At 44.5% G+C, this 15627-nt stretch overlaps 1 long non-coding RNA gene across 1 annotated transcript; it reads left to right on the forward strand.

Annotated features, from left to right (window-relative positions):
- Positions 1–8520: 8520 nt before the first annotated feature.
- LOC308573386 lies at positions 8521–9032 on the forward strand. Its single transcript, XR_014002068.1, has 2 exons — positions 8521–8799; positions 8834–9032. It is a non-coding gene; the product is annotated as an uncharacterized lncRNA (long non-coding RNA).
- The last annotated feature ends 6595 nt before the right edge of the window (positions 9033–15627 follow it).

A 15627-nucleotide genomic window follows, 5' to 3' on the forward strand; every position in this document is an offset into this window, starting at 1 on the left:
TTCTGAAAAGAGAACTCTCTTTTTCTCTCCAGAGAGAAATGATCCCAAGGAAGATTTGAAAAAAGAAAAGAAAAAGCATTGGGCTTCTCGTAACTTTTATTCCAGAAGAATAAGCTTTACCAGTTCAATTTGAAGCTTGCCTTTCTTCCAATTATATTTTTTCACCCAGTGGGTGGCCATGAAACGAGGTCTGTCACCCAGTTAATCTTACCCTGCAAGCCTCAGGTCCTTGGGAGGGCATCCCAGAGACCATAGGAAACATTGGATCTCTCTCTTCTGCAGCGGTGGGTAACCTCTTTCATCTCTGCTCATCAGCTGGTTCAGTCCTGTTGGGTGCTACTTTGCAGCACATTCCCTGTGGGATTTCGCCCTGATCCAGCAAGTTTTTTATTCTTCTTTCTTCACTGGCTCAAATTAAAATCCGAGTCAGAAAAGGATTGGGGGGGGGGAGTTCATTATGCTCACCCTATTTTTTTTTCTTCAAAGGAAAGCACATGTTCTCAGTGTTCATATCCTGAGCCAAGAAATTCTTAAAATGGTTGACATCACTGGTCCTGAATGGGGTAACTGTGCCCCTGAAGGACCAGGTGCGCAGCCTGGGAGTCATTTTGGACTCACAGCTGTCCATGGAGGCGCAGGTCACTTCTGTATCCAGGGCAGCTGTCTACCAGCTCCATCTGGTACGCAGGCTGAGACCCTACTTGCCTGCACACCGTCTTGCCAGAGTGGTGCATGCTCTAGTTATCTCCTGCTTCGACTACTGCAATGTGTTCTACCTGGGGCTACCTTTGAAGGTGACCCGGAAACTGCAACCTGAGACCTACATTGGCTCCCAGTACGTTTCCGAGCACAATTCAAAGTGTTGGTGTTGGCCTTTAAAGCCCTAGACGGCCTCGGCCCAGTATACCTGAAGGAGTGTCTCCTCCCCCCATTGTTCTGTCTGGACACTGAGGTCCAGCACTAAGGGCCTTCTAGCAGTTTCCTCACTGCAAGAAGCGAGGTTACAGGGAACCAGGCAAAGGGCCTTCTCGGTAGTGGTGCCCGCCCTGTGGAATGCCCTCCCATCAGATGTCAAGGAAATAAACAACTACCTGACATTTAGAAGACATCTTAAGGCAGCCGTGTTCAGGGAAGTTTTTAATGTGTGACATTTTAATGTATTTTTTATCTTTGTTGGAAGCCACCCAGAGTAGCTGGGGAAACCCAGCCAGATGGGCGGGGTACAAATAATAAATTACTATTACTATTACTATCTCTACTTTTTCATTGATCAAGGAGCTTTTAATTGATTTACTCACCTTCTCCAAGTAGGCACCCGCAGGATGTTTTGCAGTATGTTTCTCTCAGCCCCGACATGCAGAAGGTATTGGGTTCAATCCTGGCTTTTCCAAGTAGGGCTGGAAGCAAACCTTTCTTGAAATCCTGAAGAGCTGCTGCAAGTCATTGTAGTCGATACACTGAGCTGGACAGACTGGTGGTCTCATATGATACGAATTGCAGTCCAACAACATCTCAAGGGCTCTGGGTTCAAGAAATCTAGATTAACTTTGCCCAGCTAAACATTGCTGCCCCAGTTGAGATCCAGCCATGCATGGGCAGGGTGATCTTGTGGGATAGCCAGCCTCACGTAACCAACATGCTTAAGTCTAATTTATATTTTAAAAGTCTAACAGCCTGTATTTCCACGCTTTACTTTGCTTCATATTTTGGGATTGAAAATCTCTGCTGGGGTTCTCTTACCAAAAAGTACTTGCCTCAGAATTACATTTCCACATTCAGAGGAACTGGCCTCTATTTATGTCTATTTTTCCTTGCCTCCAATAGATCTCTGCAAGAGATGTTTCTACATTTAAAGCAGCTATATTTGATGAGGCAAATAAGATAAAGGGCAGTGCCAGAATTGTGCTCCTTAAGGTCCACAGGATCCACAGAGGCCTCTGTTGTTTCATCCTTTCAGAAACTAACTGGCGGGTCCGTCACCAGTTAGACCTGGGCGCCCTTCTCATAACAGGACCTGCAACATTGCTTCCCATACTGTAACACTTCCTACACATCCGCTAAGGTTTTCTCCGTGGCAGTCATCTCCTTCCTCCAGGGCTGGCCCAAGACATTTTGGCACCTAAGGTGAACCACAAAATGGCTCCCTCCTTCCTGCCAGGGAAGAAGGAGTGAGTGAAGATCTACATCAGGAACAGCATCTGCTGCTGCTGTGGATCTTGCCACCTGAGGCTGTTGCCTCATGTTGCCTTATGGGTGGGCCGGCCTTTCCTTCCCCCAGCCTTACACTTTAACTCTCCTAGCTCACCTTTGGGCTTACTAACCCAAGTCTGTTTCCTTAGCTTTCCCTGTACCTTGATCTCATCTCATAACCTGACTGCTCTCCTAATTTCTCTGTTTTGCTTTCCTTTCTCTGTAACCTGTCCACTGTCCTTGTTTGATAAATGCCTGAAATATCCACTTATCATGGATGGATGGGTAGATAGACAGTCCATTCCTGGGACCTCTCCCTGAAGTTCCCAACTCCTGCTTCTTAAGCAGCTGCTGTGAGTGTCTGGAAGATGCTTCACAGCTTTTGCCATCACATCACGTCAACTCTGGCTCAACTGTTTCATCAACTGAGCTAGCAGGGAGAGAAATAGCTCTGAAAGCAGCAGCTACTACGGTGCCCTCCCAACTGGAAGCCTTTGCCAATCAGGTGCCCTCCAGATGTGCTGGTTGGGGCTGATGGGAGTGATAGCCAAAAACAATGGCTCCGGACTGATGCAGGGAGATGCAGTTATTAGCAAGCAACACTCGTGATCCAAATCAACCATTCCTTGTCAGGCTGTTTCATAAGGTTGCTGGTCTTTCTAGATTGCTGCTATTTGTCCAGCAGGAACAGGGACTACGGTTTCCTTAAAGCATGTGCAGGGTCCCTAACTGAACCCTGAGTAGTGTGCAAGACTCTCAAGAGTTCCATCTTGGCCAATAGGCTGAGCACATATTTCACACATCCTCCTGCAGAATTAATTCATTAAAAAAATTATTGATTGTCCTTCCACCTCTTACCAGCTCTTCAAAATTAGCTAAAACCTTCAACCGATTTTCATGTTGCATTTTTATATTGGATCTTCTCTGTTTATGAACAAAAAGCCTTGGAATCATTTCGGCACCAGGCAGACATTTAGGCTTTCCTCAACATTTAGGCAGCACCAGTGATAACATATTATATAGTCAACTCTGGGACACAGGTGGCGCTGTAGTCTAAACCACTGAGCCTCTTTGTGCTTGCCGATCAGAAGGTCAGAAGTTCAAATCCCTGCAACAGGGTGAGCTCCCATTGCTCTGTCCCAGCTCCTGCCAACCTAGCAGTTTGAAAGCACACCAGTGCAAGTAGATAAATAGGTACTGCCTCGGCAGGAAGGTAAACGGCATTTCCGTGCACTCTGGTTTCCATCACAGTGTTTTGTTGCACCAGAAGTGGTTTAGTCCTGCTGGCCACATGACCCGGAAAGCCGTCTGTGGACAAACACCAGCTCCCTCAGCCTGAAGCGAGATGAGCGCCACACCCCATAGTCGTAGAATCATAGAATTGGAAGAGACCACAAGGGCCATCGAGTCGAACCCCCTGCCAAGCAGGAAACACCATCAGAGCACTCCTGACATATGGTTGTCAAGCCTCTGCTTAAAGACCTCCAAAAAAGGAGACTCCACCACACTCCTTGGCAGAAAATTCCACTGTCGAACAGCTCTTACTGTCAGGAAGTTCTTCCTAATGTTTAGGTGGAATCTTCTTTCTTGTAGTTTGGATCCATTGCTCTGTGTCCGCTTCTCTGGAGCAGCAGAAAACAACCTTTCTCCCTCCTCTATGTGACATCCTTTTATATATTTGAACATGGCTATCATATCACCCCTTAACCTCCTCTTCTCCAGGCTAAACATGCCCAGCTCCCTTAGCCGTTCCTCATAAGGCATTGTTTGACCATTTTGGTTGCCCTCCTCTGGACACGTTCCAGTTTGTCAGTGTCCTTCTTGAACTGTGGTGCCCAGAACTGGACACAGTACTCCAGGTGAGGTCTGACCAGAGCAGAATACAGTGGCACTATTACTTCCCTTGATCTAGATGCTATACTCCTATTGATGCAGCCCAGAATTGCATTGGCTTTTTTAGCTGCCGCGTCACACTGTTGGCTCATGTCAAGTTTGTGGTCAACCAAGACTCCTAGATCCTTTTCACATGTACTGCTCTCAAGCCAGGTGTCACCCATCTTGTATTTGTGCCTCTCATTTTTTTTGCTCAAGTGCAATACTTTACATTTCTCCCTGTTAAAATTCATCTTGTTTGTTTTGGCCCAGTTCTCTAATCTGTCAAGGTCGTTTTGAAGTGTGATCCTGTCCTCTGGGGTGTTAGCCACCCCTCCCAGTTTGGTGTCATCTGCAAATTTGATCAGGATGCCCTTGAGTCCATCATCCAAGTCGTTGATAAAGATGTTGAATAAGACCGGATCGTCTTTGACTGGACTTAACCATCCAGGAGTCCTTTACCCCTTTCACCTATCATCTGTTTTTACAATGTTGTTATTGTATTATTGTTTTTTACCTGCTGGTACATTACTTTGGAACTTTTTAGTGGGAAGCTATAAATAAACTTAATAAACTGAACCTAACCTAAATCTATAACACCTAGTATTAATGGGATAGAATGATAATAGATTCATCAAATTGTAAAATTGATAAAATTGATGGGGAAGCCAAGGATCATCTAGTCCAACCCTCTACAATCACAGCTGAAGAATTCCTGACAGATGGCCATCCAACCTCTGTTTTAAACCTCCAGTGAAGGAGAACCCACCACCTACTGATAAATAGACCTTGCATTGGCACAGTGTTCAAGTCAGTTCTTTGGCACTGGTGTTGCATAAGCATCCAATGGGTTATTGTCAGAATAACAATGATGAACAAGAGCTTATTTACAGTCTAAGAAAGCAGGGGAGTATTGATGGTTGTCACCACTATCACATAGTATCATTGTCAAACCCTTCCTTTTGTGGAACACTCTGCAGTCAAAGCTGAGCATTAATGCTAAACACATAATTAATGTCAGAAGAGCCCTTTGAACCAACCACACATAAATATCACAAAGATGTTCATGTAGGAAACCACGATGGGGGCGGGGGGTGCTTTTGTTTTGACTGTCCATTGCAGGTGATAAATGTTAGGAGGAGGGATGTGGTGGAAATTCAATTCTCATTTAAAGGCAAACTTTGCACTTTCTGAAACAATACGTGAAGCAAAATGCTGTCATCCTTCAAATTGCCCGCTTCTCTGAATTTTGCAGTGCTGTTCTGCTGCCAAGTAATGTTTGCAAAAGTGCCTATACTTGGGGAAAACGGGAATAAAAATGTATGTATTAGAGAAAATAACACAAAACTCAGTATATTAAGGAAATTTGCCTTTAAAAATGGCATTTTTGTTAAAACTGCATAGAAAAAATGAGCTTATAAATTTGCACTCAAATGCAGATAATTTTTATAAGGTTTTTTTTTTAAAAAAAATGCAGATTGCTGCAGAAATATTCAGAACTAAATTTAAGACTGGGAAAATGAGTTTCTCAAGTTTTCAATCTTGCCTTCATTTCTCCTAACCTAAATCTATAATGTGATTTTTGTGATATTTTTTTTAATCCTCCTGAAAATTCACCAGCATTTTAGTGTATCTTTTCCTTAACATGCACTTTTCTCAAACCAGTTTTTCCCAGTGCAATGCATTTTTGTATGCCGTTTTCTCTAATGAATGCATTTTCACGAACCATTTCACTCAACATATGCATTTTTGTGCAGATTACCTGGTTGGACAACTGCGCTGCAAAATCTGGGGGAGCAAGAATTTCAAAGGATGGCTGTGTTTCAGTTCTCACATTCCTTCAGAAAGTTCAAATCGGCTAGATTCACCTTTAAATGCAAACTGAATTGAATTTCTCTCCCCCATCCCTAGCTACCAACCATTATCTAGAAATGTGAGAGCAAGATTCAGTGCAGCATTTAATTCCTACTGATGCCAACAAGCAACTTCCTTCACTTCACCCGATTTGACTGGAGGAGCATCTGCTATAGAGGGAGTGATGAGTGAGAAGTCCCAGCCTGCAAAAGAATAGAAGGATGGGGTGGGGAGAGAAATAACTTTGAGATCCTTGAGAAGTTTTGTCTGCGTCACTTTGCTGCTGCTGCAGCCGCCCCACATCTTTCTGAACGACAATCTAAGGGACCTTGATGTTGACAGCGCACACCGAGAGACGTCCCTCAACCGTCCCTGTGCACATAGCTCTGATCAGCATCTGATAGGAAGATCACATTTGAGATGACGATAAAGGAGGTAGAACTGAGAACACGCCACTCAGCACAGCAGCTGAAAGGGAAAGCAAGATCAGTTTCGTTGCACTGTCGAGCTTTGGAAAAGAAACTTACGAGGAAAAGACAAACAAGACTCCGTTTCAGTGCAGGTGGGAGTAAGAAGGGATAAAACGGTAAAGGAATGGAACTATGTCTGATGGGCTTTGGTCTCTACAGGAAGGATGCTTTGATAGCATCCGTGCTACAAGTGTGCTTTCCTTCTCTCCCTTCCAACAAAGGGGGCCTTGAAGCACAGTTTGTTTGTTTGTTTGTTTGTTTGTTTGTTTGTTTTCATTTAGGGATAATGGGATCTGGAGTCCAATGGCATCAGAAGAACCACAGGTGACCCATCCCTGTGATCAGGAACACTGTGCTTTCTCATCCACACTTCAGTTAGCGTATGGTTACCAGATTTTTTTCAATGAATCCGGGGACATATTTTATTTTATTTTATTTTATTTATTTTATTTTATTTTATTTTATTTTATTTTATTTTATTTTGAAGCTGAGTAGCAACAGGGAGTCAGTAGTGGGGATGGTGAGGCAAAAGACCCTGGGCCCAAGCACACATGCATATTGTATAAAGGCGCAAAGCCCTTCTTTCACACCCTGTGAAACATAAATGCACAGAGTTGTTAAAAAACTGGGCAACGGCCACCCGCCAGTGACTCCCGAGCCTCCCCCAATCAGTCAAAACAAAGGGGGAAGGGGGCAGAAGACACATCATATGCGCACAAGACACATCATATGGGGACTTCCGGCGAGGAAAAATGGCGGGCGCCACGGCAGAGAGCAGCTCCTGAAGCCAGCCATCTGTATCTATTCACTGTTCATACAGGGAGCTTTGTCCACAATAAGGATAGAACCTATTAGGACTGGAGATGGTTCACATTTTTTACATGATCTTCTAAAATATAATGTCTTAAATCAACACAAGAAAAGAATAGACCAATGCCTTATTATACAAAAAGAAGTCAGGGTAGAAATTTGGTCCAGTTCACATTTTAATGTGAATTTACCCAGTTGTCACTTTTTGAAACAATACAGGAACCAAAATGCAGATATCATGTCAAATTCACATTTCTCTGAAATTTTCAATAAAATTCTTCAATCAAAAAAAAGTGTGCAGAACTTTGAGGGGAGAGGATATGTTTAAAAAAATGCTCATGTTACTGAACGTATTGTACAAAATTGCATTATATTCAAGAAAGTTGCTTGCAAAAAATTGTGTATTAGGAGAACTGCCCACTAAAAGGCTTGTGTTTAAAAATAAATAAATGTGAAAGTAATGGAGGAATGTGGTGAGCTGAACTTATGACTGGAAAGAAAATGAGAAACAGAGAAACCAAAATTGACAGCTTCTTTCATCCCTAGAGACAACCTTACCCTTTGGCAAAGTGTAAACGTTTGCATTCTTGCACACATAATTTGCACTCTTGGTCAACGTTGGCATGATGTGCCAACATATCAGAAGGACACAAGTTACCATATAAACATCTGAAGGCAGCCCTGTATAGGGAAGCTTCTTAATACTTAATGTCTTATTACGTTTTTGTATATGCTAGAAGCCGCCCAGAGTGGCTGGGGCAGCCAGGTCAGACGGGTGGGGTACAAATATTAAAAGTATTATTATTATTCCTGTTAATATTTCTCCCCCTGAAAGAGGCAGGGACTCCAAACCCAAACTTCCCATAACACAGCTTGGATCCCTAGGCAAATCATTTCAGCCTTCTGTGCTTCAGTTTCTTCCTTAGAAGGTAGATATGAAAATACTTTTGAGATACTCCAGATGAAAAGTGCTGTCAAAATGTACATGAATTATTATTGTTATTTACTCATTAATCTTGGATGAAAAGCAAGCTGCCCCGTTTCTAGGAAAACGTGTCCCTGGGTTTAGGAATCAAAGATCTGAAGAAGTAGATCAAGACAAAGTCTGTTTCTTTCACCACCAGGTTGTCCCCAATGGCATGGAAGCGAGAGAGCGCTCAAACTCTGCTTGTGGGCTTCCCAGAGGCATCTGTTTGGCCATCGTAAGAAGAGGATGCTAGACTAAATGGACCATTGGTCTGATCCAACAGGACTTGAAGGAATGGGTTTCTGTGCAGTCAGTTTGAAACTGACCCCAAATCCTCATTTTTCCTCCTCCAAGGGAGCATTTCTAAAATGCTCTAACTTGAGCTCTTGAGCCAAAACCTAGCTGTATAAACAAGTGCTCAAAGCTCTCTCTCTTATCAGTCCATGACGGCAATGAGTGGCCTTGCCAGTTCCAGTAGAGCAGGGATGACGCGTCTGGGTCTTATCTTACATCCTGACCACAAAGACGCACAGACCTTGTCAAGCCTGACAAGAGACCCGGGAACGGCGCCAGGAGTTGGTGACCTCCTGCCCCAAGATAAGAGTATAGGAACAGGAACAACCTTTTATGGTCAAGGTTACAGGAAGAGGAAAACCCTTTTATGGTTAAGAGTACCGGAGCAGGAACATATGTGATGTCAACCTGCATGTATAAGCTGACGTGGCTGGATTCCTGGGGAAGGGGGGAGAGGGTGCCTGGAGGATATATATACTGCATGAAATTTCTCGTTTCTTTGGACTTGCTGTGGACTGACCACGCAAGTGCCTTCTGCTATCCGGAGAGCAGAATAAACTCTTTCTCTGAATCAACCTCGGTGTCATTTGACTTCCTTCCTCCCTCCCGGGAGCAACGCAGACCCCACCAGTCGGTAAAGTCTAATAAGGCTAGAGACTCTTCTCATGTTCTTGGTATGGTCTGAGTGTTGGATTGAGACCAGAGAGGCAGTGGTGCAGAATTTTGCTCTGCTGAAATGCTTATGGATAAAGAACCTGAGAAGAACCCGCTGGGTCAGGCCAATGGCACTGCTAGTCCAGCATTCAGTTCCCACAGAGGCCAACCAGATGCTGTCAGGGACTGGGCAGAAGATGAATGGTGGAGACCACCTCCCCATCCTGACCCTTCCAGGGAAGAAGACAGGTCAGAATTACAACAGGGGTTGGAGGGAGGTCACAGCTCAGAGGAAGATGAGGAGAAAAGCTGGGAAATAATGGGAGAGGAGGAGGAGGAAGAAGAAGAAGAAGAAGAAGGGGAACCACCAGTAGGGCAACAGCTGACAGACACAGTGTCTTTAGAAAGCATTCCAGACTCCCCCCCCAGAACCTGGCGAGCCTTGAAAGTAGTAGAGCAAAGGGCTCAGAAGCAAAGGACCCTCAGCACCACCCATAGGGGAGATTATGACCAATGAGGAAGTGGGAGAAAAAGGGGAGTCACTCGAGACAATGCCATTATTCCAAGAGGCTGTGTTCCAACCCTCTCTCTGTAAATATTGAATAAAAAGCAGGTGGTAAGGACTTTTCCTTGTCTTATCCATTCCTGGCAACCTGCTGTGGGAGCTGCTTCCTCTGCCGGCTGACAGATGCCTGTGGGAAGCCCAGAAGCGGAACAGGAACACAAGAGCACTCTCCACTGCTGCGATTTCCAGCAACTGTCATCCAGAAAGATACTGCCTCCAAAAGATACTGCGTAGCCATCATGACTTGAAGCCATTGACAGCTGTATCTCCCATCAATCTGTCTAATCCTCTTTTGATGATGGTGGCCAAGTTTGATGATGGTGGCCAAGTTGGTGGCCATCATGGCCTTGTGCGGCAGTGAGTTCCATAGCTTAACTATGCACTAAGACAGGATAGTAGCCTCAGGTGAGCCCCTCTCTCCTTCCACTGGTGTGTTGGTAAAGTTTCTGTAGGAAGAACTGTGATACAGTTATTTGTGCGGGATACAAATAAAAAATTATTATTATTATTATTATTACTATTATTATTATTATTAAAGATGCGAGTTGATCTACCGTGGCTATCCATGAAGCTAAATAGGAATGCGGCCTTTATTCAAAACCCGCCAATGAATCATATCAATGGGGGGGGGGTTAGACTACAGTTGATTAACCTATTGCTTGAATAATATTTTTTTAAAAAGCTTGCTGCCCAAAGAGCAGTATTTCAAACGTTATTTTTGGTGCAGCCTCAGGAGATAAATGTACAGCCATCTCAACGTCCAGCTTGATGCAAAAGCAAGTTTCTTGATGCTACAGCTTTGGGGAAAAAGTAGGTTGCTGATGTCAGGAAGAAAAGGTCTCATTTAGAGCTTCCTCTCGGAGCCTTGGCTCAATCTGGCCACTAGACCCCTTCAAGTCTTCCAACATGACTGATGCCGAAGCAGCAATTTGAGAAGCTCCACGTTTATTATTTTTGTAAAAAAAAGAAAAAAGAATTCAATGGGGAAAAAATCATCCTCCCTCTTGATTTTCATCACTTGTGTTTCTTAACTTTTTGGGCCACATCCAACAGCTCCCTTAGAAGGTTAACTGAGGGCGACCTTCTTCTTTTAACTACAGGAATTTTATGGAAATGAAGTCCACATTGATGGGAACTGCTACAAAAATGAAGAAAAACATAGAGGATAATTTAGAGATTATAATCTGACTATGCGAAGGTGGTGGCTGGGGGTTATTGGAAATGTAGGTGGAGCCAGAGCTGATGATTATTCGCACTGTTGACTACCGTATTTTTCGCTCTATAAGATACACTTTTTCCCGCCTAAAAAGTAAGGGGAAATGTGTGTGCGTCTTATGGAGCGAATGCAGGCTGCATAGTATCCCCGAAGCCAGAAGAGCAAGAGGGATCGGTGCGCACTGATCCCTCTTGTTCTTCTGGCTTCAGGGATAGCCACGCAAAGCCTCTTGAGCGCAGTGGGAGCACTCCTGCCTCTTCACTCAAGAGACTTTGTGTTGCTTTCTTGTTTCTTGTTTTCCTCCTCTAAAAACTAGGTGCATCTTATGGTCGGGCGCATCTTATAGAGCGAAAAGTACAGTAATTCTAGCTTTGTCTCCATCCTCCTCCCTGGTGTAGCCTACGAGGGCAAAGATGAGACTATGGAGGATGGAGCTGATCTCTCCACTCCTTGGACTGGTAGTAAGAAAGCAGACAGAGGCAGGCACACCAACTCTACATTTGTTTGAAGGGGGCCCAGCCCAATAGTGAGGTGGCCTGGCGCAACATCATGCGTCCCCTGACACTGGGGTACTGGCGCAGATAGCTGTAGGTTGCACCACATCTCCCATCACCTCACAGGCCTTTGAAGCCTTACAGTGGACTGCACCAATCCCCACTGCGTTTCCCAACACTGCTGAGACTCACAGAAGGCTGCACCAGCCTGCATGGTGCTGGGCGACATGACACGTCACTCACTGTCTGTCTGATGTCACATACGTGCGCCACGCACCAACCCCTCCAGTCTTGGGGGCAGCTATTTGATAATTGAATTCTACCAAATACTGGGAAAGGACAAAAACTATATTTATTACACCATCCTTTTCTGTCTCTAGCCCTCTCTGTGACTGGCATGCAGCCCCCAGAAGCTTGCCCAGAAGGAAATATGGCCCTTAGGATGAAAAGAGTTTCCCCACCCCAGTTTTAGCAATATAAGAAGATGCGGGGAGACATAATCACTGCTCTCGCATCCCACATCCCATCAAGTCTGCCCCCGATTCTAGGAGGTTATCAGTGTACATCCTACAAGCAGAAGCGAACCTCAAGAAATGACAAAACTTCAGCAAACTCACTCCCCACCCGTTTTTGGCTCTTGCACAAGGTTCCCTGCTGCTGCATCTCTCACCGTGGTCAAAACTGCTCGGAAAAGCAAGTTTCTTCAAGGCTTAATGTGCCAAATCAGCAACAGGGAAAGTGGAAAAACTTAAAATTCTGGAACAGCCTAATTTCCAGTCTTTGGACACAAAGCTCCATTAATCTTTCATATTCTCTCTCAAACTTGCCACCAGCTTGTTCAGGTGTTACTAGGAAATGTGCAAAAAGGGGGGTGAGGGAGGCTGGGAGAGAGTATAGACTAGAGGAACAAACTTAGCAAGAGTAGATAAAGCTGATCTGCCCCTACAACACCCGCTCCACTTTAGATAGTGATAGCAAAAAAGTTTTTGTGTTTTTGTAAAATTAAAATAACCTTTGTTGTTGTTGTTTAGTCGTTTAGTCGTGTCCGACTCTTTGTGACCCCATGGACCAGAGCACACCAGGCACTCCTGTCTTCCACTGCCTCCCGCAGTTTGGTCAGACTCATGTTAGTAGCTTCAAGAACACTATCCAACCATCTCGTCCTCTGTCGTCCCCTTCTCTTTGTGCACTCCATCTTTCCCAACATCAGGGTCTTTTCCAAGGAGTCTTCTCTTCTCATGAGGTGGCCAAAGTATTGGAGTCTCAGCTTCACTATCTGTCCTTCCAATGAGCACTCAGGGCTGATTTCCTTAAGTATGGATTGGTCTGATCTTCTTGCAGTCCATGGGACTCTCAAGAGTCTCCTCCAGCACCGTAATTCAAAAGCATCCATTCTTCTGCGATCAACCTTCTTTATGGTCCAGCTCTCACTTCTATACATCTCTATTGGGAAAACCATAGCTTTATCTATATGAAAATAACCTTAATGTGGACCTAAGGGCCAAAATGCCTTGGGTGTGGGGGAGGCAAGGATCCAGCCCCAAACCAAGACCTCTCTTTGTGCAGTAGGCTGGCTTCTGCACACACATTCACACACCCCTCTCTAGCCTCTACCCTGGCAGGCAAGTGGTATTATCAGAGTTCAATGATACCTTCCAGTCAACCAAAACACTCAAGGAGATTTTGAAGCAGCTCTGATGGGGGGGCGAGGTGCCTTGAGGAGAGGAGGTAAGGAGTGGGTGGGGAGTTTTGAGGGCCAGAGAGAGAAAGAGGGGCAAATCAGCACCGTGCTTTAACCAACTGAGCTATCCCTGGTCTTAGAGAGGAACACTTTTGGCTCCTATGTCCAGGGCCAGATTTAGGTCTGATGAGGCCCTAAGCTACTGAAGGTAATGGGGCCCTTTATATGTCCAGCTGTCCTTTGTCAACAACAAATTGCCACTGTTTTTTGTGTTGAATATATGCTATATGGTAATTGATGGACCTAAGAGCCATTTGCACATAACAAAATATATATTTAATCAAAGTCATTGTTGAACTGAAATACAATTAAGAAGAAGTATATTAATAGTAAAGTACAATTAAGAAGAAGTACATTAAATATTAAGTTAAAAGTATTATTAAATGTTGCTGTATGTAGGTTTTATTTTATTTGTTTTTCATCTTATATTTTGGAAATGTACATGCAGGTGTTTTTTCCTTTAAATTTTCTTGGGCCCCCCAAGTGAGTGGGGCCCTAAGCTATAGCTTTTTTAACTTACCGGTATATGTAAACCCGGCACTGCCCATGTCTGAGGCTCCCCTGCACTTAAAAAAAGCTTTGTGAAATCCTAACTGGTATCAGAGCTATGATCCCAAATAAGAGGGGTTCCAACACTCTTCTCCATCTAGCATTGCAATCCAAAACCGTTCCGCTGGCGACAATCTTAGGTGCCGATAGTAAAACTCAGTGTGCCTGTATGTTTTCCCATCTAGGGAGGTGATTCAGACTAGGGCCAAATTGCAAAGGGGAAAGTTTAGACCTCCTCCCCCAAACACTATGGTCTTGATCCAAATAGGGACCCCTATCAATTGAGCCCCCTACCTGGTCATGAGACTGCTTTCAGCAGGTGCAAAGTACATCAGAAGATGCTATCAGAGAGGTCTTATGTCTGCCACATCACATAACAGGAAATATTAGCATTCTTTACTTTATAAATGTATGGGTGTTGACCAGCTATTCCTTTGCAATTCATCCTGCTGTTCAATAACCCAGTTGGGAGTTAACAGGCCAAATTTTAATCAATGGGGGCTAATGGTTAGTAACCTGGTCTCCTGATTGTTGGGAACCTCTTTATGTGTTTGAATAAGATACCCATCTGGGTATAGAGCAGGAGACGCCCCTTCTTGCTGGAGGAAATGGGAAGAGGGATGCATGTGTTATTTTAGAGACCTGATTTATCTGAACTTTCTGCCCAAGCAGAACCTATGCATTAATAACTCTCTGCATCTGAATTTTGCAAACAGCACTGAGCAATTGCCCTTTGTTTGAGTTCATTGGCATCTCCCATTTCCCCCGTGCCATTGGTGTGTCGTGTGCATTCCTAAATGCATCAGAAAAGCAGTCTCACTGTGACCACCCACACAATGACAGCAACAATATGTGTAGTGCTTTACTAATGTGTCTGGGAAGGCATGCGCACAAGCCACACGCCACAGAAATAGCCATGCTGTCCTTGTGCGTTCCATTACATTGACTGCTTTTGTGCAGTGTTGTATCCATGCACATGTGTGCACTGGTAACACAGAGGGGGTTCAGGAGATGCAAAGGAATCAGGAGAACAGAAAGCTGTGGCTAAGTGTGCATGCTCTAGTTTTGGAAATTCTCAGAACCAAACAAGAACCCACTAAGGCAGAACTCACTAAGCAATGCCATGAAACCAGGCATGGGTGCCCTCAGACACTCCAGATGTTGTCAAACTACAACTCCCATCATCCTTGACCAATGGCCATGCAGGGTGTTATGTACTAAGCTTGGATCCTAAAACAATAGGCAAGTAGGATCCTAGAATGCAAAAACTGGTTGGCTTGCAGGAAAAGACCAATCAGGCTCCAGGAGGGAAGCAGAATCAGCCAGTCAGACGGACTCATTGTGTAAATAATGTATTTACACTAGGCTTGGGGGGCGTTTCATTGTTTTACAAGCTGCAATAAAGAGCATGAAATCACTCCAAGTATATTTCACTGGCAATGAGGATGGGATACGACCACTCTGCTTCCCCATAACAGGCACCCCTTGTGGCTGATATTCGGTGAAATCCAACATATGGAGGGCTACTGTTTCCCTATTCCTGCAAGAAATAACATGGCACTCTGCCTTGTGCTGAGTCATACCATTGCTCAGCATAATCTACACTGACCAGCAGGGTTTCAGACTGGAGTCTTTCCCAGGCTTGCTTGGAGATGCTGAGGATTGAACTTAGGACCTTCTGCAGGCAAAGCAAGTTGTCTGCCACTGAACTGCAGCCCTTCCTTCAAATGGAAGATCCACACATTCCTATGTGTGAAAAGAAACAATTTGGAAGGTCCAGTGGAAGACGGAGATGAAATGTTCTAGCTGGAATCAGCTAGAACCAGGAGTGCAATCTTAGAGGGCATATACGTCTTCTGCCTGCTGAATGTGTGCCTCTTTGCTGCTACCCATGCTTTGCAAATACTGCAAAGTCTCCAGCAGTCCCTCGTCCAAAGAATGGTAATCCCCA

This window comes from Podarcis bocagei (genome assembly GCF_964188305.1).
Source record: "Podarcis bocagei genome assembly, chromosome: 14".
Taxonomy (NCBI): Eukaryota; Metazoa; Chordata; class Lepidosauria; order Squamata; family Lacertidae; genus Podarcis; species Podarcis bocagei.